The sequence below is a fragment of the Ascaphus truei genome, chromosome 2, assembly GCF_040206685.1.
Source record: "Ascaphus truei isolate aAscTru1 chromosome 2, aAscTru1.hap1, whole genome shotgun sequence".
Lineage (NCBI taxonomy): Eukaryota > Metazoa > Chordata > Amphibia > Anura > Ascaphidae > Ascaphus > Ascaphus truei.
The window spans coordinates 180941194-180963100 of NC_134484.1; the positions used below are offsets into that span (position 1 = coordinate 180941194).

At 47.4% G+C, this 21907-nt stretch overlaps 1 protein-coding gene across 2 annotated transcripts in view; it reads left to right on the forward strand.

Moving 5' to 3' along the window:
- Window positions 1-21907, forward strand: part of DEK (DEK proto-oncogene) — a 52646-nt gene that overhangs the window by 4161 nt on the left and 26578 nt on the right. Inside the window, exon 1 of one of the 2 annotated variants that reach the window (XM_075585616.1) lies at window positions 21342-21600. The exons of the other annotated variant lie outside the window; for it this stretch is intronic. The gene's annotated coding sequence lies outside the window, so the exon portion shown is untranslated. Of the gene's footprint in view, window positions 1-21341; window positions 21601-21907 lie in introns of those variants that run through there. 2 annotated transcript variants of the gene reach the window in all.

Sequence of the window (21907 nt, forward strand, 5' to 3'; positions counted from 1 at the left end):
GGGAGTCGGTGCTAATTTTTTGTTCCCTGCGGGGATGTGAGTCAGCTTTATAGCTGGATGTTATTAACCTCTTACACACACACACACGTGCACATGGATAGCTGTGTTTGTAACAGTAGTTCTATTTTTATACTCAAGCTGCTATTGTGATGTGTTCTTCTTGTCTGTGCCGTCACCAGGACTTTCTATACCAAAAGTTGTCTACATGACTTGTGCCTTATCTTTGTGTGCTACTTAGCAGTGATGGTATAATATGACTTCTTTGTTTATAAATGTTACCTGATGCAATATGTTGTAAGTGGACAAAAACAACATTGAGGAAGATCAGGAGTTAGATCTGGAAGTGTTGTGTAGAAACTGGGGACAAGCCTCACGATTCATAGAAATACACACAGTCTTCATTGTAGAAGTTAACTTTGTCATAATTGAACCAAATAATTTGCTAATTTGGCAAGACAGTAAACTGAAGCCAATTTAAGCAGCTAGGGGCAGAGCACAAGTGAGTCCAGAGCAAGTACATTATCTACTATCTGTAGCACCTGTTCCCCCTGCCACGGAAGATCTGGCCACTACATGTGTATTGTCCCTGGTGCTGTAGCTCACATGCTGGTTCAGGAGGTCTGAATGGCTCCGCAGTTGTAGTTTGGGAGCAGCAACAGGGCAGGCTTCCTCCATCTCTTTACTGTGCAGTGCCTCCATCCCATGAGGATCCTGCTGGATGCAGGATAGTCCCCACAGGCCATACTCCTCCCCAATAATCACACAGCATAGTTGGTCCAACTGCAGCTTTATTGTTAACTAAAAAACACTCTCTATCAGCGCTCGATCCAATAAATAATATGTGGAATAATGTGAATACACTAAAGCAAATTATTGATAAGTGCAAATACAATTGCAGCCAAGGGGACAACAAACAATAGACAGTTCCAAATCTAATTAACAAAATACATATACAAAAGCAGTGTCCCCGGCGCTAAAAGGTTGATGACCACAATACCATATCCCAAAGACAGTCCTGGATGGAATAGCAGTCCTGGTAGATGGTAGATTTGTATTTTGCCTGTATTTAAGTAACTAGTCTACTAAGCTCCACCATCCCCTGAGGAAGTGACACATGGTCATGAAACGCGTAGGGAGGAGGAGCTTAGTACAGTGCATGTGAGCTGAACAACCGCTGCGTCCATCTGGTGTTGGAGAGGTGACCCGCGCTGCGCCGGTGACATCATCAATCGGCGCGTGACTGTGTGTCTCACTTCCTACCTGGCTGGATACAAGTTGCGGACGGCATTCGTAAGAGGCACCCCTTGCCCTTACATATTGTAAGTGTGAGCAGTGTGACTTTTTTATATTGTTATTAAAGTGTATGTGCGTAGTACACTAGGCTGTTTTTATTTTTTTTTGCACATTGGCTGTTCTGGTGTATGCTGCTCCCGCGAGCCGCCTTCCAGTGTAAAGAGATTCATCTTGTGAACCACGTGGGGTCCGTGGATATCGAGGTGGAGAAGGAGCCTGCAACAGATTCTCTCCCCTGAACCAACAAGAATATATCTTGTAAGTGGGGTTTTTTCCCATTTCTTGGTTAGGGCTTTGTGGTCTTCAATACTGCGCAATGGTGTGTCTTTATTCTTTTGTAATTACAGAAACCACCTAGAATCGATTGTTTGAGGACTAATCATTCCAATCAGAGCTTCTGTTGGTGCAATTACTCATCTACCAGGACTGTTATTCCATCCAGGACTGTCTTTGGGATATGGTATTGTGGTCATCAACCTTTTAGCGCCGGGGACACTGCTTTTGTATATGCAGCTTTATTGTACAACAGCATGATCGTCCTCCAGCCCTGGAGCAGACCCCAGGAGCTTGAGGCCTCCAGAGCCCCTCCTAATCTCCTTAACCCTCTTGTAGGGAAAAGGATATCACACTGTCCCATAATCAACCCCCTCAATTTGGTGGAGTGTCAACTTTTATACCCGGGGGGAAGGGCTTGTAACCCCGCCCCATAACAGGGCAGGTCCAGGTACTGACGGGCATAACACCATATATATGTGACCCAGTCAGTAACCTACCCAGGTATGACACTCCAACTGCTGGTGTAGGCCTGCCCTTGGATATTCAACATAATACCCATCCAGGCTGCAACTGCAGGCTAGGCCCTGCGCAGGAGTTTAATCCCAACACTGCCTGTTCTTACCAGGACTTATAGTGTTGAGACCAGTAGAAGGCACTTGGCTACATCTGTATTTTGGAAAGTTGTTTGTCTGTTCCCTATGCATTTGGACACCTCTTGAGATATCGTAACCAAATTTTGCATGATGGTTCCTGAGATCTGGGAGCAGGTTTTTGTCTGTTTTGGATACAATTCACAAATGACATCACTGAAAACGGATGACATCACAAATGACATGATCCCATCATGCAACCCTAAAGCTACCACTTAATCATTGTCACTCTGAAACATTTGGAACATTAGAAAAAGGAGTCCCCACCCCGAAGAGCTTACAATCTAAGTGATAAATGGGGAGAATTTACAGACACAGGAGGAGGCACTTGTACGGTGGCTCTCTGAAATTCCAGAGCACAGCCTGATACTTAATTTGTTTCTCGGGTGCTGCCACAAAATACTGATCTCTGCAAAACGCAGGCGACAACTGCACGGAGCGTGCCTCCCCAGTCAATGGTTGGATTGTGTTCAGTCAACCAGGGTATTCCTAGGATAACAAGAAGGTCTGGCGCATCAATGAGGTCAAATTGCAGGGTTTCTAAATGTCCGTTACTGCAGGTAATTTTCAACGGAGGAGTATGCCACTTCAGAGGACCTGAAGTAAGGATTGAGCCGTCAACTGCTCTGACCTTTCTTCCTGTTTCTTTTGATGCCTTGGTATCCCCAAACTGTTAGCGAAGGATAATTCCAAAAAGTTCCGGTCGCTCCACAATTGATGAAGACTGAAACGTCAGTATGGTCATGGTCTTCATACTGTATAATAGCTGGAAGGCTCAAGTGTGCCACAGCCAACTGTAGTGTGTTAGCAGTACAAAGTGTTTTTTTTTGTTTCTTAACGCTCGGCAGGTCGACTCCTTCTACCGCTGAGTTAGCGCTCTGGTGCTAGTTCTTGGGTTTCCTAGAACATTCCCGCAGAAAATTCTCTAGCTTTCCACAATAAAAACATACATTTTGTTTTCGCCGTCTTTCCCTATCGTCCTTAGAAAGGGGTCCCCGGGTTCCCCCTCTTTGCATGGAGTTGGGTGAAGGTTCCCTCATTTGTCCAACATTGTTTTCATGTCGGACTGAATAGGCGTTCATAAATAATTTTGAAGTCCTTCCTACGTCTTTCTCCCTAAACGGTGTTCCAAATGAAGAACTAAATCCACTAACTCCGAGTATGAAGCGGGTTTCGGAACAATCTGGGCAAAAATATCTAAAATCTCTTCTCTGAGACCTCTATAAAACAGGGAAGCCCTTTTTTCTTCAGGTCAAGCGGATTCTAGCACTAGAAAAGGGGGGCGCGTGAGATTTTCTGCGGGGGCACTGTGCTTACAGAGGCCCCGAGCTCTTCTCCAATGCATTTGAATTAAATGCCAGGGAGTGCGCGCAAGACCTCCTCTGTAAGTTCCCTTAACTTGTCTCCGGTGGCTTCTATCGATGCATCGCCATGGTGGCGTCACATGACGTCGTGACGTCAGAACGCCAGATGCAAGGTAAGGAGGGAGGAGTGCAGGCAGGGGGGGCGCAAAGGAAAAAGTTTGCGCAGCCCTGCACTAGATGATTGAACTGGATGAGATGCGCCAAAATATTTTTGTTGCCCTGCCGAAGCTCCATAAGCTGGTTATCTGCTCATTGTTCGATAGCTCGTCTATAAAATATTCACTGAAATTCTGCTTTAAACTGATCTAGAATGTATAGCAGTGGGCTATCTAAATTCAGTAACGAGATAGCCCATGCACCCACATCCGCTCCCGAATAGGATATAATAAACATTACCCTTGATTGGGGGTCAGTAAAAGACATAGGCCTGCCTAAAAAATTAAGTTGACACTGGGTAAAAAAATATCTGATATTTCTGGGGATCACCAAAATATCATTCTGGTGACACTAAAGAGATAGAATGGGGGAAAGTAATGCAGAACGGGTGGTGCCCCCCTGTGTGCTTTGCCAAGGAGGGCTTGGAGTGGAGAGACGCTCTTCATACACGGTCACTTTCGGTACACGGACAGAGCTGCAGGAGCTGCTGGTTGCAGTTTACCCCAAACGGACATCAGAAGTAGCTGCTAGTACCTTGCTGCATCGGTTGGCGATTGAGTATTACCATACTGTTCCTGATTTGTTTGTGAGTGTGCAGTTTTACCCATCCAGTTCCATATACATTTTTGTAATCATACTACACTATAAGTGCGCCTGTTTCTTATCTGTTTTTTCTATAAATATCTTGGAGGGAGTGGTGTTCCCCTTTTTTCAGGCTGCAAAGACTCGGTTGGACAGTGTTGTGGGACTGGACATTCATTTGTATTGTATATTTTTTATTTGGACATTTATATTTTCATTTTTATTTGATTCATATTGTTAATATTTCATGTACATTTTTGTGTCCTGAACAGTATACAGGCATACCCCGGTTTAAGGACACTCACTTTAAGTACACTTGCGAGTAAGGACATATCGCCCAATAGGCAAACGGCGGCTCGCGCATGCGCCTGTCAGCACTTCCTGAACAGCAATACCGGCTCCCTACCTGTACCGAAGCTGTGCGCAAGCGGGGAGACTATAGAGCCTGTTACACATGCGTTATTTACATCAGTTATGCACGTATATGACGATTGCAGTACAGTACATGCATCGATAAGTGGAAAAAAGGCAGTGCTTCACTTTAAGTACATTTTCACTTTACATACATTCTCTGAACCCATTGCGTACGTTAATGCGGGGTATGCCTGTAGTTACTAGATTCACAATACATCTATATGACCCCACTCATGTAGTTTAAATATTGGGAGGCGCTACTACTTGTTTTTCTTGTTCTATATATATATATATATATATATATATATATATATATATATATATATATATATATATATATATATATATCTCTTACTATATATTTCTGAAACCGTCATATGTGGCTGTGTCTGTATGTGTCTCCCTGTGTCCCTCCCTGTGTCCCTAGCGGGAATCACATTGGACCTTGGGCCAGGCCAATGAGATGGCTCCCTTTGCCCGCCCGCCCCACATGCACACACACACTCACCTCGGATCTGCGCCAGTCCCACTCTCCACCACCTCTCACTCCCGTCGTGTGTGTGTGCGTGTGTGTGTGCCCCCCTCACCGCAAACCCCCCTCCCCCCCTCAACGCAAACTCCCCGCCCCCCTCACCGCCCCCCCTCACCGCAAACCCCCCTTCACCGTAAATCCCCCCTCACCGCAACCCCCCCCTCACCCCCTTACCGCAAACCTCAGCCTCCCCGGCGCCAAGCCTCCTCCACCTCACCACTCACACGCCGCCAGCAAAACTCCCGCCGCCTCTCACATGCCGCCGCCTGCCACTCAGCTCTTCTCATCGGGGCCCCGTATTACCGCCGGGAGCGCCAGCAAGCAGTTAACCCCCCCCCGCGGCCAAGCCGGGAGCACCGGGGGCGCAAGGAGGTAACCTACCCCCCCACCACACACAACCCCCCCCCCCCCGCGGCCGAGCCGGGAGCACCGGGGGCGCAAGGAGGTAACCTCCCCCCCCCCACCACACACAACCCCCCCCGCGGCCGAGCCGGGAGCACCGGGGGCGCAAGGAGGTAACCTCCCCCCCCCCACCACACACAACCCCCCCCCCCCGCGGCCGAGCCGGGAGCACCGGGGGCGTAAGGAGGTAACCTCCCCCCTCACACCCCACCGCGGCCGAGCCGGGAGCACCGGGGGCGCAAGGAGGTAACCTCCCCCCCCCCCACCACACACAACCCCCCCCCCCGCGGCTGAGCCGGGAGCACCGGGGGCACAAGGAGGTAACCTCCCCCCCCCCACCACACACAACCCCCCCCCCCCCCGCGGCCGAGCCGGGAGCACCGGGGGCGCAAGGAGGTAACCTCCCCCCTCACACCCCACCGCGGCCGAGCCAGGAGCACCGGGGGCGCAAGGAGGTAACCTCCCCCCCCACCACACACAACCCCCCCCCCCCCGCGGCCGGGAGCACCGGGTGGCGCAAGGAGGTAACCCCCCCCACAACCCCTCCACACAACCCCCCCCCACACAACCCCCCCCACACACACACAACCCCCCCCCCCCCCCACGGCCGGGAGCACCGGCTGCCGCAAGGAGGTACACACACACACACTGACTGGCTGACACACACTGAATGGCGCACACACACTCACTGACGCACACACAAGCACTGACTGACTGCCACTCACACACACACAACCCCTTAATGACACACACACACACACAGAGTGACTGACGTGCACACACGCACACACACACACACACCGGCTGGCTGCCACGCGCACGCACACACCCCATGACTGACGCACGCACACACCCCATGACTGACGCACGAACACACACCCTGACTGACGCAACCACACACCCCTGACTGACGCACACACACACCCTGACTGACGCATGCACACACACCCTGACTGATGCATGCACACACACCCTGACTGACGCACGCACACACACCCTGACTGACGCACGCACACACACCCTGACTGACGCACGCACACACACCCTGACTGACGCATGCACACACACCCTGACTGACGCACGCACACAAACCCTGACTGACGCACGCACACAAACCCTGACAGGCGCACGCACAGAAACCCTGACAGGCGCACGCACAGAAACCCTGACAGGCGCACGCACACAAACCCTGACAGGCGCACGCACACAAACCCTGACAGGCGCACACACACAAACCCTTACTGACGCACGCACACAACCCCTGACAGCACTGACTGTGTGTGTGTGTGTGTGCGTCAGTCAGTCTGTGTGTGTGTGTTTGTGTTTCTGCGTCATACTCACTGACAAGCGCGCACACACACACACACACTGACTGACGCACACACAATGACTGACGCACTCACACTGCATGAAGCTGTAAAGGGGGACAAAAAGAGCTGTAAAGGAGGGGGGGGGACTGGATTGATGTGAATGGGGGACAAACAGAGAGAGGAGAGAGAGAGGAGCGGGAACATTACATCCCGGGCAACGCCGGGTCTCTCAGCTAGTATATATATATATCTAAATACCCAATATCAAAGAATCTGGAGCACTCACAAATACAAAAAATACAATTTAATGAAGTAACACAAGCATCAGGGGGTAATCACAGAAAAAAGAAGCAACGTTTCGGACCTTACGGTCCTTTCTCAAGCTATGGATACCTCCGGAGCCCGGGGAACACGAGAGACGGCGGCGGCGGCGGCGGCGTCCCTCGTGTTCCCCGGGCTCCGGAGGTATCCATAGAGGCTGCTGCAGTGTACCTACACCGGACACTATACCAAAGTCATCTGCTACCGGGTTCCTGCGTCTGGCTGGCTGAGTTTTACTCAAAAATGCTTTTTATTAAGCTACGTTTGTGAGTGTGCATTTTTAAATCCTTGACTCCATAAATATATTGTTATACCTTTTACGCTATGAGTGCGAATGTTTTTTCTGTGTTTTTATAGATATCTTCAAGGAAGTGGTGTTCCCTTCAATCGGGCTGCAGAGACTCTTTTGGATAACAATTGGAGCATTTTTTAGGATTTGTATATTTTTTATTATATATTTTTTCTGGAATTTTCATCTGTTATTTTTATATGTTTGTGTATTGTTTGTACTATGTTTCTCCACCTTGTATAGTATAGGGTTTTTTTTCATCATTTTTTTCATCATTTATATTCATTTAGTGGTTTAGGTTGGCACCATTTTTTCTTTATGTTGTGATATATATATATATATATATATATATATATATATATATATATATATATATATATATATATATATATCAAAAAATAAATAGATGATACCGTTCTGTGGCTAACGAAATGCTTTTATTTGTGCGAGCTTTCGAGATACACTGATCTCTTCTTCCGGCGATGTTACAATGAATGAAGCAAGCAAAAGGTATACTTAAAAACAGTGTCTCTTGGAATGTTATCTGTGCTTGTCCTTCCCCCGGTGTGGATGTGTTTTATGGCTAGAGGTGTGAAAAGGTTCCTGAAAGCAAGTGATGTAAGAGTGTGTGTATCTGTGTGAATATAAATGAATGGAGAGCCCACAGTATATACTGTACAGTACAGTGCTTTACAAAAGGTGTGTGTGGAGTGGGAGTGGATATAAATGGTGTGGGTAGGTGTGGAAATGTGAGAGATTGTAGTACAACTAAAACTGTGTGTGGATACTATGTGGTCCCTATTGGTGTATAGGGATGGAAAAACATTAGTATGTGTAAGAGACAGCTGTGCGTGCATACATATAGCACAGTATGTACAGACATGGCCTTTAGCGCTCATGGGAAGAGAGTTCACTTGTGTCAGTAATGACTCATAAAATTTCGATCTCTGTTTAGGCCACTGCTAAGTGACCCGAACAGTTGCATAAATTTGTATTCATGCAACAGTCTCTCTTTCGGTGTTTTAAGATTACCTTTGAGTATGGCAACACTCAGATCGTTCATCTTATGGCCAGAGTCAGAGAAAATGTTCGCCAACAGGACTGTCTCTTGTTCCGCGTGTGATGCTGTGGCGATGCAGGTTCATTCTCTTGTTTAGCCCCTGCCCTTTCTCACCTATGCAGTAGCAGCCCCCTGGGCATTTCATGCACATGATGAGGTACACGACATTGCTGGAGGAACAGGTGAACCTTCCTCTGATTTTGTATTCCCGATTCCTGTGTGGTATTTGTATTGTGTCCGCTGTGTAGAGCATTGCGCAGGTTTTGCATCTTGGGTCCTGGCACGGTTTCTGTTACGCCGGTGCTGCCCGCAGACCAGACCCGTCCCCTGTGCTGAGGTGGGACGTAGGGATACACGCACCCGCAGCAAAGGGAGCGCGTCCGGAGTGTGGTGTCAGTGTTGCCAGGCGAGGTATAGTAAGGAAGAGAATACTTGCCGGTACCGGTAGTAGAGGAGGAGTAGTTATTGCCGTTGCCAAGATCAGGGATTGGAGAGTTGCGGATGGTCGAAGGTATAAGCCGTGTTACAGGGATGCCAGAAGTCACGAAGTCCAAGTAGAGCCGAAGTCGAGAGCCAGAGGGGGTAGTCGTCCAATCCGCGTCAATACCTGAGGAGTCACTGAGAGAGTAGTCAAATGCTTCCATACAGAACTATGTTGAGCGACAAGTGATGGGAAGCACAGGCATAATAAAGCTGGGCAGGCCAATGAGAAAAGGGGGCAGGCCTGGAGGACTGCAAGGAGTCCTCCCTGATAGGAGGGAGGTGTTACAGCCCAGCTGAGTGTAATCATTGATTTGCATGGAACTGTGTGATGCTTGGGGGCGACGCCTCACTGCAGGAGCAGTGGTTAAAAGTGCTCTGTTAGGCGTGTGCTCTGTTAGCTGGGAATGCATGCACATAACGTCTGAGGCTGGCGTGCGTGTAGGTGTGCGTGCAGGAGGGCGTGGGCGCGCCCGGCGCTGAGCAGAGGAATCGCCGAGGGGAGTGATCCCGCGACGGCGGCAGGGGCGAGGAGCCGTGGAGGCCGGTAAGGCAGGATTGTTTTGTGTGTCCAGGGGCTCCCTGCGGAGAGGGAGTGCTCTGTGTGGGAAGCGAGGAGAACGCCGATTCCTGACAGTACCCCCCTCTTCAGGAACGGCCTCAGGACGGTCCAAGAACGGTTTCTCTGGAAACTTCTTCCTGAAGGACTTAAGAAGGGCCGGGGCATGAATGTCCTTTGAAGGTACCCAGGATCTCTCTTCAGGGCCAAAGCCCTTCCACTGCACCAAGAACTGGAGCTGACCCCTGGATAGGCGAGAATCCAAAAGAGAGTGAACTTCGTATTCCTCGTTATTTTGTACAGTAATGGGATCCAGTTTACGAGTCTGATCCGGAAAGAAGTGACTGGAGATAAATGGTTTTAAGAGGGACACATGAAAGACATTGGGAATCTTCATACTGGGTGGTAGTTGGAGCCGGAATGCCACAGGATTGATTTGTTCACAAATAGGGGAGGGTCCCATGAACTTAGGTGCCAGTTTAGGAGATGGTACCTTGAGGTGGTTATTCCTAGAGGAGAGCCATACCAAATCCCCTGGTTTGTAACTGGGCGCCGAACGACGACGACGATCGGCCTGTAATTTCGATCTGCGGGAGGAGTTGAGAAGGGTAGACTGAATCCTGGACCATGCGGTTTGGAGGGAAGAAATGCGTTCATCTACAGCTGGTACTCCAGAAGGAATGTTGGGGATGGGAAGACAGGGAGGGTGGAACCCATAATTTATAAAGAAGGGAGACTCCCGGGTGGACTCGTTTTTTGCAGAATTGACGGCATACTCTGCCCAAGAGAGGAGTTGAGCCCATTCATCCTGGAAATCGGATATAAAACATCTCAGGTACTTCTCCAGGGATTGATTGATTCTCTCCGTTTGTCCATTGGACTGAGGATGATAGGCGGAAGAGAAGGAAGAAGAGATGCCCAATCTCTTCGTGAAAGCTCTCCAAAATTTGGATACGAACTGAGAACCTCTGTCAGAAACAATGGACGAAGGGATCCCATGAATCCGGAAAATCTGCTCCGTAAAGATATCAGCAAGGGCGGGGGAGGTGGGTAATCCTTTAAGTGGAATGAAATGGGACATCTTCGAGAACCTGTCCACGACCACCAAGATAGTGTTCATTCCTCTGGACCTGGGCAACTCCACGATGAAGTCCATAGAAATGTGGGACCAGGGCGGTCGGGAACTGGAAGGGGTAACAGAAAACCCTGAGGCTTTTGACGGAGAGTCTTGCTTTGAGCGCACGTGGGGCATGCGCGGGTAAACTCCAGAATATCTTGAGACATCCTTGGCCACCAGAAATTTCGACGAATGAGATCAGTAGTCTTCTTAAAACCTGGATGACCTGCAGATTTAGAGGAGTGACCCAAAGACAGGACCTCTGGAACAAATTTGGATGGTACAAAGAGTTTGTTGTCGGGAGCGACCAAGTCCTTGGGAATGCGTCTCTGGGAGTGCAAAATCTTGTCAAGATTCTTGAAAGTAGATGTGGCGAGAATCCTCTCATGTGGAAGGATAGTCTCCAACGATTCCTCTGGCCTCCCTTCAGAAGAATGTATACGGGAGAGTGTGTCTGCCTTTACGTTCTTGGTCCCGGGAATATAGGACAGGTGAAAATCGAATCGAGAAAAAAAAAGAGCCCAACGAGCCTGTCGTGGACCAAGGCGTCGAGCGTTCTCTATGTAAAGAAGGTTCTTGTGGTCCGTGAGAATAGTAAACGGCTCTTTTGACCCCTCCAGCAGGTGTCTCCACTCTTGAAGAGCCATCTTCACGGCCAGAAGTTCCCTGTTACCCACGTCATAGTTCCTCTCGGCAGACGAGAATTTCTTGGAAAAATATGCACAGGGATGTAACTTATCTTGGGGCGTGGGTCTCTGGGAAAGAACGGCACCAGCGCCGCAATCAGAAGCGTCGACCTCCAGGACGAAGGGAAGTTCGATGTTGGGATGACGGAGAATAGGTGCGGATATAAAGGCTTCCTTGAGTGTCTCGAAGGCGGAGATGGCCTTGGATTACCAAGCAGAAGGATCAGCTCCTTTTTTGGTGAGCGCAGTGAGGGGTGCCACAATGGTGTAAAATCTCCTTATAAACTTACGATAGTAATTAGCGAACCCTAAAAAACATTGTATGGCCTTGAGAGAGTTGGGTCTTGGCCATTCAGTGACTGCTTGAAGTCTACCGTAGTCCATCATAAACCCCTTATCGGAAATGATATACCCCAGGAATGGAGTAGAGGTCGTATGAAAGGTGCACTTATCCAGTTTGGCGTACAAATGGTGTTCACGGAGACGGGAAAGGACGTAGGAGGTGTGGCGTATATGGTCCTGGAGATCTTTGGAAAAAATCAGGATATCATCCAAGTATACAATAACAAAAATATTGAGTACCTTACGAAAGACGTCGTTGATGAAATCCTGGAAGACAGCGGGAGCATTACATAAGCCGAAAGGCATTACCAGATATTCGTAGTTTCCACTACGCGTGTTGAAGGCCGTCTTCCATTCATCCCCCTTCCTGATGCGCACCAGGTAATAGGCACCACGTAGATCCAACTTGGAAAAAATCTTGGCCCCCTGTAATTTATCGAACAGTTCGGTAATAAGGGGAAGGGGGTAACGATTTTTAATAGTGATGTGGTTTAAACCCCTGTAGTCGATGCAAGGCCTCAACGACCCGTCCTTTTTCTTGACGAAGAAAAACCCAGCCCCTGCTGGGGAATTGGAGTGACGAATAAAGCCTTTCTTGAGATTCTCCTGGATATATTCATCCATAGCGTGAGATTCTGGTAACGACAAGGGGTAGGTCTTGGACTTTGTAGGGAGTAACCTGGAACTAGATCGATCGGACAATCGTAAGTCCTGTATGGCGGAAAGAGGTCTGACTGTACCTTATTGAAAACGTCCCGGAATTGATGGTAAACGGAAGGTAGAATAACTTCGGGAACAGAGGTATTGGCCAGCAGTTGATGAGTCTCGCCTGACCTCGGCCTCCAGGAAATGGGAGCAGAGGAAGTCCAGTCAATGAGAGGATTGTTAAGCTGTAGCCAAGGAAGACCAAGGGTGATGGGTATCCCAGGAGCGTGAATGGCATCGAGAACTAAAATCTCCTTGTGCAGATGTGAGGACAGAAGCAAGGGAGCCGTCTCTAAGGAGATGTGGGCCGGGGTAAGAGGACGTCCATCGATACCGACGAGTGCGATGGGAACCTTCTTTCTCACGAGTGGTATGCGGTTTAACCTGGCGAATTCAAGATCCACAAAGTTTCCTCCAGCTCCTGAGTCAATGAAAGCGGCGCTTGAAGTCTTGAACTTATCGCCTGAAAGGGAGACTGGAAATGTAAGTTTCTTAGGGAGTTCACCTTTAGAAAGGGGACGTGGAGACATTACACCCAGAGAGAGCCCCTCTGTACTCACTGGGTGTTCCCGTTTCCCGGACGCAGTGGACACTCCCGAACCAGATGTTCCATGGATCCGCAGTAGAAACACAATCCCCCGGCGTGGCGGAACTGCCGTATCGGTGTGCGGATGCGTTGTACCCCCAATTGCATTGGCTCTGGCAACTCCAGTGCAGGAGTGTTGCTGGGAGTACTGGAGAATGGAACTTGAAAGTTATGGACGCGAGTGCGCTGACGCTCTGAGCGGCGTACCTGGATACGTTGATCCACTCGGACAGCCAAATCAATGAGGACCTCCAATTGATCCGGCCTGGATTGGCGAGAGAGTTCATCCTTGATGGGATCTGCCAGGCCTTGCCAGAACACGGAGACGAGAGCCTCTTGTCCCCAGTTAGTCTCGGCTGCTAGAGTCCGGAATTCCACAGCATACTGCGTCACCATTCGCCGTCCCTGAGTAATCTGGAGGAGAGAAACAGATGCCATCTCCCGACGAGCGGGAGAATCGAATACTTGTTGAAACTCGGCTTTAAATGCCGGGTAATCTTGGGTAAGGTCAGAACGTCGCTCCCAAACCGGGGAAGCCGAAGCCAGGGCGCTGCCAGTGAGGAGGTTATAAATGTAGGCTACCTTCTTGCGATCAGTATTGTAGAGATGGGGGGCCATTTTAAACTGCACCTCACACTGGTTTAGGAAACCCCTACAATCTTGTGGTTCACCTGCATAAGGCTTGGGGGGAGGAATCCTTACATCTGAGCTGCTAACTGCGCTTGCGGAGTGGGGGCTTACATCTGGCGGGGTCGCGGTCGGTACCCTGTCTGAGAGTACTGCGACCTGGCGTGTAAGTGTCACAATTTGATCCGCCATGACCTGGTTTTACTGAAGCAGATTGGAGAGAAACTTTGCTGAAGTTCGGTCTGGTCTGCGTCTTGTGGGCTCGACATAATGTTACGCCGGTGCTGCCCGCAGACAAGACCCGTCCCCTGTGCTGAGGTGGGACGTAGGGATACACGCACCCGCAGCAAAGGGAGCGCATCCGGAGTGTGGTGTTAGTGTTGCCAGGCCAGGTATAGTAAGGAAGACAATACTTGCCGGTACCGGTAGTAGAGGAGGAGTAGTTATTGCCGTTGCCAAGATCAGGGATTGGAGAGTTGCGGATGGTCGAAGGTATAAGCCGTGTTACAGGGATGCCAGAAGTCACGAAGTCCAAGTAGAGCCGAAGTTGAGAGCCAGAGTTGGTAGTCATCCAATCCGCGTCAATAACTGAGGAGTCACTGAGAGAGTTGTCAAATGCTTCCATACAGAACTATGTCGAGCGACGAGTGATGGGAAGCACAGGCATAATAAAGCTGGGCAGGCCAATGGGAAAAGGGGACAGGCCTGGAGAACTGCAAGGAGTCCTCCCTGATAGGAGGGAGGTGTTACAGCCCAGCTGAGTGTAATCATTGATTTGCATGGAACTGTGTGATGCTTGGGGGCGACGCCTCACTGCAGGAGCAGTAGTTAAAAGTGCTCTGTTAGGCGTGTGCTCTGTAAGCTGGGAATGCATGCACATAACGTCTGAGGCGTGCGTGTAGGTGTGCGTGCAGGAGGGCGTGGGCGCGCCCGGCGCTGAGCAGAGGAATCGCCGAGGGGAGTGATCCCGCGACGGCGGCAGGGGCGAGGAGCCGTGGAGGCCGGTAAGGCAGGATTGTTTTGTGTGTCCAGGGGCTCCCTGCGGAGAGGGAGTGCTCTGTGTGGGAAGCGAGGAGAACGCCGATTCCTGACAGTTTCGTTCCGCATTCAGTTGTACTGCTGAATACTTTACTCCTCACCATAATATTCTTGAGATTATGGGGTTGTCTGTATGATAATAAGGGTGCTTCAGGGAAGACCTGTTCCAGTCTTGTATCTTCCTGGAGGATGGGTTGTAGTTTCCTGGCGATCTTGCGTAGGGCTCCTAGGTGTGGGTTATATGTGACCACCAAAGGTACCCTGTCGGTTGTCTCCTTCTGTTTGTATTCAAGGAGATCACTTCTTGGTATTCTGGTGGCTTTGTGAATTTGCTGGTCTACAATTATGTGGTTATATCCACGGTTTATAAAATCTGATCTCAAGGCTTTAATCCGCTGGTCTCTGTCTGCTGTGTCGGAGCATATCTGGTTGTATCGTATGGCTTGACTGTAGATGGAAAAATTAATTATCAAAAGTGGCGCTCAAAAATAATATCTATGTATAAACAAGTGTATATAAATGAAGTGATACTAATACAAACACATATGGATGCTGCTTAACCCAGTGGGGGGTCGTTCTCTCGATCCCGTGGACGTGGAAGGGGTGAAGATCATCGGGAAGCGCAAAACCATGTAAAACAGAAAAGATTCCTGATGGTGCAGTACTGTGATATATTTGTGAATAAATATTCAAGGTGCAGTGTGCTAGGTACTCACAAGTGTATGGTGAGTGATATTCCCATAAAGGTATCTTTGAGGGACAGCCCGTCTGATCGTAGACCAGGTGGGTCTGAGTGAATTGTAAAGTGCTGAGGACCTTAGGTAAATAACATAGAAACGGACATAGTGCAGACTGTATAAAATTCTATTAAAAGGTAAGTGATAATACAATGCACTCACAATGTGTTAAAAGAATACAAGCGTTTAGATCACACAGATCGGATCTCAGTGTAATGAAACTGTCTCAGTCTCCCCTCCGCCTCGGCGTGCGGGTCACTGGTGCGTGTCACCCACTTCCGGTGAGTAGCACACTGCACCTTGAATATTTATTCACAAATATATCACAGTACTGCACCATCAGGAATCTTTTCTGTTTGACTGTAGATGGTTGCATGTTTGGTGTGTGTCGGGTGGAAGCTTTTGTCCCTCAAATAGCTGGCTCTGTCTGTAGGTTTGCGGTATACAGAAGTCTGTAGTTGGTTGTTCTTTATAGTAATGGTGGTGTCTAGGAAATGTACTTCATCCGGGGAATGGGTGAGTTTGAGGTTGATGGTCGGGTGGGACGTATTGAAGTTGTCTTAGAACTGTAGGAGATCCTGTTCGCCAGAGGTCCAAATCAGGAGGATGTCATTGATGTAGCGAAGGTATGTAAGGGATTTCAAGTGACAGGTGGAAAGAAAGTCACTTTCCAGTTTTCCACAGAACAGATTGGCATACTGTGGCGCCCTCCGAGTACCCATAGCGGTCCCGGTTGTCTGGAGGTATGTGTCATTTCCAAATGTGAAGTAGTTATGGGTCAGAATAAATTCGATGCATTTAGTCACTGTCTCTGTGAGTGGCTCCTGCGGTCCCAGAAAGTATCTGCAGGCTGAAATCCTATCCTTGTGGGGGATGTTTGTATAAAGTAACTCTACATCCATAGTTGCTAGTAGTGTTCCTGTTGGGAGGGGGCCAATGGCATTCAGTTTGTTTAGCAGGTCTGTGGTATCCTGGATATAGCTGGGTGTGTTCCTGAAAAGTGGTTTTAGAATGCCCTCCACCCAGCCAGAAATATTCTCGGTAAGTGTGCCAGATCCAGAGATAATAGGGTGCCCAGGGTTACCCTCTTTGTGAATTTTAGGGAGCATGTAGAATGTGTCAGGTTTTGGGTTAGCTGGTATCAGGTCCAGAATTTGTTCTCTTGTTTGGGAGTGTTTTAATGATCCTGTTGAGTTCTCTCATGTGTTTTTTAGTTGGATCCTCCTGCAGTTGGGTGTAATACTTTGAATCAGAGCGTTGCCTGTGTGCTTCCCGCAGGTAGTCAGGATTATTGAAGCTCGGCTAACACGGTACTGATATCTCTACATGTATATATATATATATATATATATATATATATATATATATATATATATACAGTGTTCGACAAACCTATACATTTGCTCGCCCCGGGCGAGTGGATTTAACATCGTGGCGAGCTCCTATTGGCCCAAGCAGCATACGTTTGGTACTAGGTGGCGAGTAGATTTTTTTGTGTGGCGAGTAGATTTTTTGGTGATTTGTCAACCACTGTATATATATATAAAGATATATATATATAGTGAAACAAAACAATAATAAAATATACAAATTTGGCGAGAGGGTCGCTAACTATTCAAAATGCATATAATATATATGTGGGAGTAGCTAAAGCGTCTATGTCGAGGCTAGCATCGAACAATCCACTGGTTGGATATTCACATATGGCAGATTAATATTCGCAACCCCATACTATTTTGCTGTCCATAGCTCCTTAGTATAACAATATATTTCAAGGAGTAATAATGGGTCTAAATTAGACCTTGCTATTCTAGTATTACAATGCACATATCAATAAAGTTAGGTTATCCAAAATGTCTGTAACAGATTACTGTCTATTGTGCATTCACTGCGAGCACCGTATGTTGGTACACACAGTTCATATAGGACGGTAAAATATGGATAGAGAAGTCCTAATCCTATCGCCCTATTACAAAATATCCAAATGTCCTAAATCCTAGGTTACAAAATGTTTAATCTGCAGATAACTGAAAAGTTCCCTGTTGGCAAGCGGAAATTTCTCAACCAATTCAGCGAATGGGAGCAGACTATCTCTGTAAAATAAATCCATTTGTTCTAACGATACCCGCCAACTTCCAGACCATAAGGCCTCGGCCTGCATGCCTCGGAAGAAGGCCGAGTTACAAAACAAAGGGGTCATGCCCGAGCCTGGTGTAGTCATGTAATATTTAAATGTGGCCCCCACAGCCGGAGTGATTGTTTAATAACCGGGTGGTTAAGGATATTCAGTGGTCTGTTTGATCTGGGGAGCCGTAGTAGGGTGTTGATCTCGGCAATTCTGGTGTTCAATCTCCACCAAGCCCCTGGCACCCCTGTCAGAGTTCCAGAGCAGTAGTTGGGAGAGTTGGGATGCAGCATAAGAGGAGAGGTTAGGAACCGCCAACCCACCCAGTTGATTGTGTCTTTGCAGAACTGCTTACCCCTGTGGTGTTTTTTCACCAAATAAAGTGGGAGGTCTGGAGGTCTTTCAAGACATGAGAAGGAGAATGGATTTGTGAGGCGGTGCAGCTGCCTTCGGGAAACATTGTAGACTGAAGGAAGAGGACACAGGAATTGATATAAAATTCCTGCTGTAGCATACTGCCTCCAAACTTATTACATGTTATAGTTTGTTATTGAATGACATAAAATCAATGTAGGAAATGTTGGAGTTCCCAATCGACATTTATCCCAGAGGGACTGAGGGTATCTAGAGAGAATATCCAAAACATCTCTGTCGCTTGTTGAGGAGATTTAACCTATCTCCTCCCCTGACAGATGCCTGGATATGCTCTATAGCCATGAAATGAAAGTTTTTTTTAACCCTCCCCGGGTACATTGAGTAAAATGTCTAGAGACAGGATGTTTTAAATCTTTGTTTTTTTATCAAGCGGACATGCTCCAACATACATTGTTTCAGGGGTCTGATGGTTCTACCCACATAACCCCTAGATTCCTAGAACAACTACACCAGATGTAGTACACAACGTACTGTTACAATTGATGAAGGTTCTAATCGCATAAGAATTTTTCATCTTTTTTACCTTCATCAATTTAGTAGGACAAGCATATTCACAAATTTTGCAGGAACCACACCTAAAAAAAAACAGTCGTGGCTTTTATATGAGTAACTGTTGGTGTGTCTGAGGTGGATAGGCTTGGTAATAACCGAGTTGCTAAAGTGTTAGCTTTTGTAAAAACAACCTTTGACCCATCTTTAATGAATAGGTGGCGTTCTGTATCAAGGCCTAAAACTCCCCAATGGTGATTAATGATGTTTTTTATCTCCTGGGCCTGGTTACTAAATTTAGTAAAAAAAATAGTGTTGTTGGCCTATTTTTATTAGTATTTTTCATTTTCAGTTTTTTTCGTTCTTCCACATTTAGATATTAAATCATTCCGATCTAAACGCAGAGCTTGATCAAACGCTTTTTGTATTATAGACTGATGGTAACCTCTTCCCTTAAATCTGTCCATCAATTCTTTTGAACGAATCATGAATGTCTCGTCATTGGAGCATAACCTCCTCAACCTTAGGAATTTTCCATTCCGTATTCCATTAATTAATGAGCGGGGATGACTGCTGTCTGTTCTTAAATAAGTATTTCTCGAGTTGGTCTTTCTAAACACATCCGTCTGGATGATGAATGAAAAATCAACATATAAGTGTAAATCAAGATAATTAATAAGATTGTAGTGATATTCATAAGTGAATTTTAAATTAAATACATTATTATTAAGTGAACCTATAAAATTCTCCAAAGTAATATGATCCCCATCCCAAATGGGAATGAGGTCAATATATCTTTTATAAAATATAATGTGCTTACGAAATAAATTACCGCCACCATAAATGTGTGTGCTTTCCCATAAACAAATTTGCATAAGATGGGGCAAATGATGCCCCCACTGCTGTACCCCGTGATTGAAAATAAAATTGAGTGTCAAACATAAAATAATTGTGTGTTAATAGAAAAATAATTGAGTCCAACAAAGAAAGTTTGTTGAGCTCTAGAAATGTTACTGTTGTGTAAATAATGTTGGACAGCAGCCACCCCCTGAGCATGATCAACAATGCTATAAAGAGATGAAACATCCATGGTTGCCCACAGATATGTCTTAGACCAATGGACATCTTTTAAAGCTTTGATCAAGTCTGCTGAATCTCTAATATATGATGGTAACGAACAAACCAACGGATGAAGGAAAGAGTCCACGTATCGAGATAAACCATCTCTCCCAAAGATCCAATGCTGGAGACGATGGGCTGACCCGGAGGGCTCTCCAGCGATTTATGACATGAGAAGGGACCGGGATTGGCAGAGTTTGGAATAAATACATAATCCTGGGTAGGAAATTCATTTTAATCAAGATGATTTTTCATATCCAGGAGATATGAATAAAAAGAAAAAGAACAGTGCAACCTAATCTAAATAAGTACACAATGCTATCTAATAATAAATTCTAAATATTAAACTTGAAACGTTCCCTGCAGCCAAGGTATTACCTCTCACCCAGAGAGATTGAAAAACAGTCACAGAAAAGGTATACCTTGCGTGCAAAGGAAAGCACCTGTGTATGTGAAAAAAAAGTCGTTCACCACAATTGTGGCATAAAACAGTGACAAAAAATATTCTATTTTGAAAAATGTGTAAAAAAAAGGCCAATCTGAACCTCTGTTTCTTGTAGAGTTGTTCTTGAAGCAGGGTGACCAGATGTCCCGGTTTTTATCGGCAAGTGCCCATCGCGCATTGGCACAAGCAACCGGCAAGTGCCGATCGCGCATGAGCAGCCGGCAAGGGCAGATCACGCATGAGCAGCCGGCAAGGGCAGATCACGCATGAGCAGCCGGCAAGTGCCGACCGCGCATGCGTGAGACTTGTCCCGGTTTTTACTGTGGAGGGTTTTTGTCACTTTTTTTTTACCCACCATAACTTAACTAAGTGTGGTGAAACCTATCCTAGTCTTCATTTTGCAAAGCCAATATAACCAACCCCATATTGATGAAACCCATTACAATCGAAACGGCTGTCTGTGGGTGGGTTTACTGGCTATGCATCTTAACCCAGGCTGTGCTCAAAAGCTGTGAAATGCAGCAAGCATAAGCTTACAGGGGACCATGTTATATGGTTTTGAAGCAAAAGGTGGCACTGTGTGCTCATTTGCATGTCATTTCCCAGAATCCCTTTCTGTAGTGGAAGCGCTTGGTGATAATGGCAGGGTTGCAGACCTGTCTAATTAGCATACAGTAATATTTCCATTTGCTCTCTCTCTCTATATAAAAAAACACACACACACACACACACACACACACACACACACACACACACACACACACACACACCCCCCCCCCCCTTATTTTCAAGTAACCTTTAAAAAAGTGACACATTCATTAAAATATGTGAGTGTGAGGTAACCGGTTACCTGAACCAGTGTGTCATTCCCAAATGGTGACTCCTGACATGAGACGCCTCTCTGACAGGAAAGCTGCTGATTCACTTCAGCAAACCTGCACTACCCTGTTATGTATGTACAGTTGCAATATATATGTAATTTATTCCTGAATAAAACACAACTTCACTCATGGATCTCAGGAAAATGTCTATGCATTTAATAAAACAACATTTTACATTGCAAATATATATACTGTATACAGTATCGCACTGCTGCTACATATTTCAGGGCTGTCCCTGTCACCTCCTACTGGGCACCACTGCCCCCTCCCTCCCGGTCCCAGCCCCTCCTCTCCCCGGTCCTTGATCCTCCTCTACCCTTGTGGTTGGTCGTCGTTTTCCCGCTTTCCTCCAGAACCGCCATTTTAAATAAAAAAACACACAGGACGGATCAGCTTGCCCTCTCCCTCATCGTATCGCTCGGGAAATAAGCCCGGGCATCCTATCAGCCGGCCACCCCCCCGTCCATTGCTCCTCCCCGCCCCCCGGTGTGTGTCAGGCCGCCCCTCTCCCTCCGCTGCTGCTGCTGCGCCATCGCCCCTCTCTGCACGATACTGGGTAACGGGGCCGCACCAGCACAAGGTGAGTGGAAGCAGAGCGCGCGCGCGCAGTGCAGAGCCGGGAACAGTGTGCAGAGCCGGGAACAATGTGCAGAGCTTCACTGGGTGCAAAACATACGCATTCATTCAGGGGGCTCTCAAACTCCGTCCTCCGGGGCCACCAACAGGCCAGCTTTTATGGATATCCCTGCTTCAGCACCACCTGTGCTGAAGCAGGGATATCCATCAAAGCTGGCCTGTGGGTGGCTCTTGAGTACCGACTTTGAGAGCCCTGCTAGATTGTAACCTTGCGCTTTGCTTTCGTTCTTTTTTTTTTTGGGGGGGGGGGG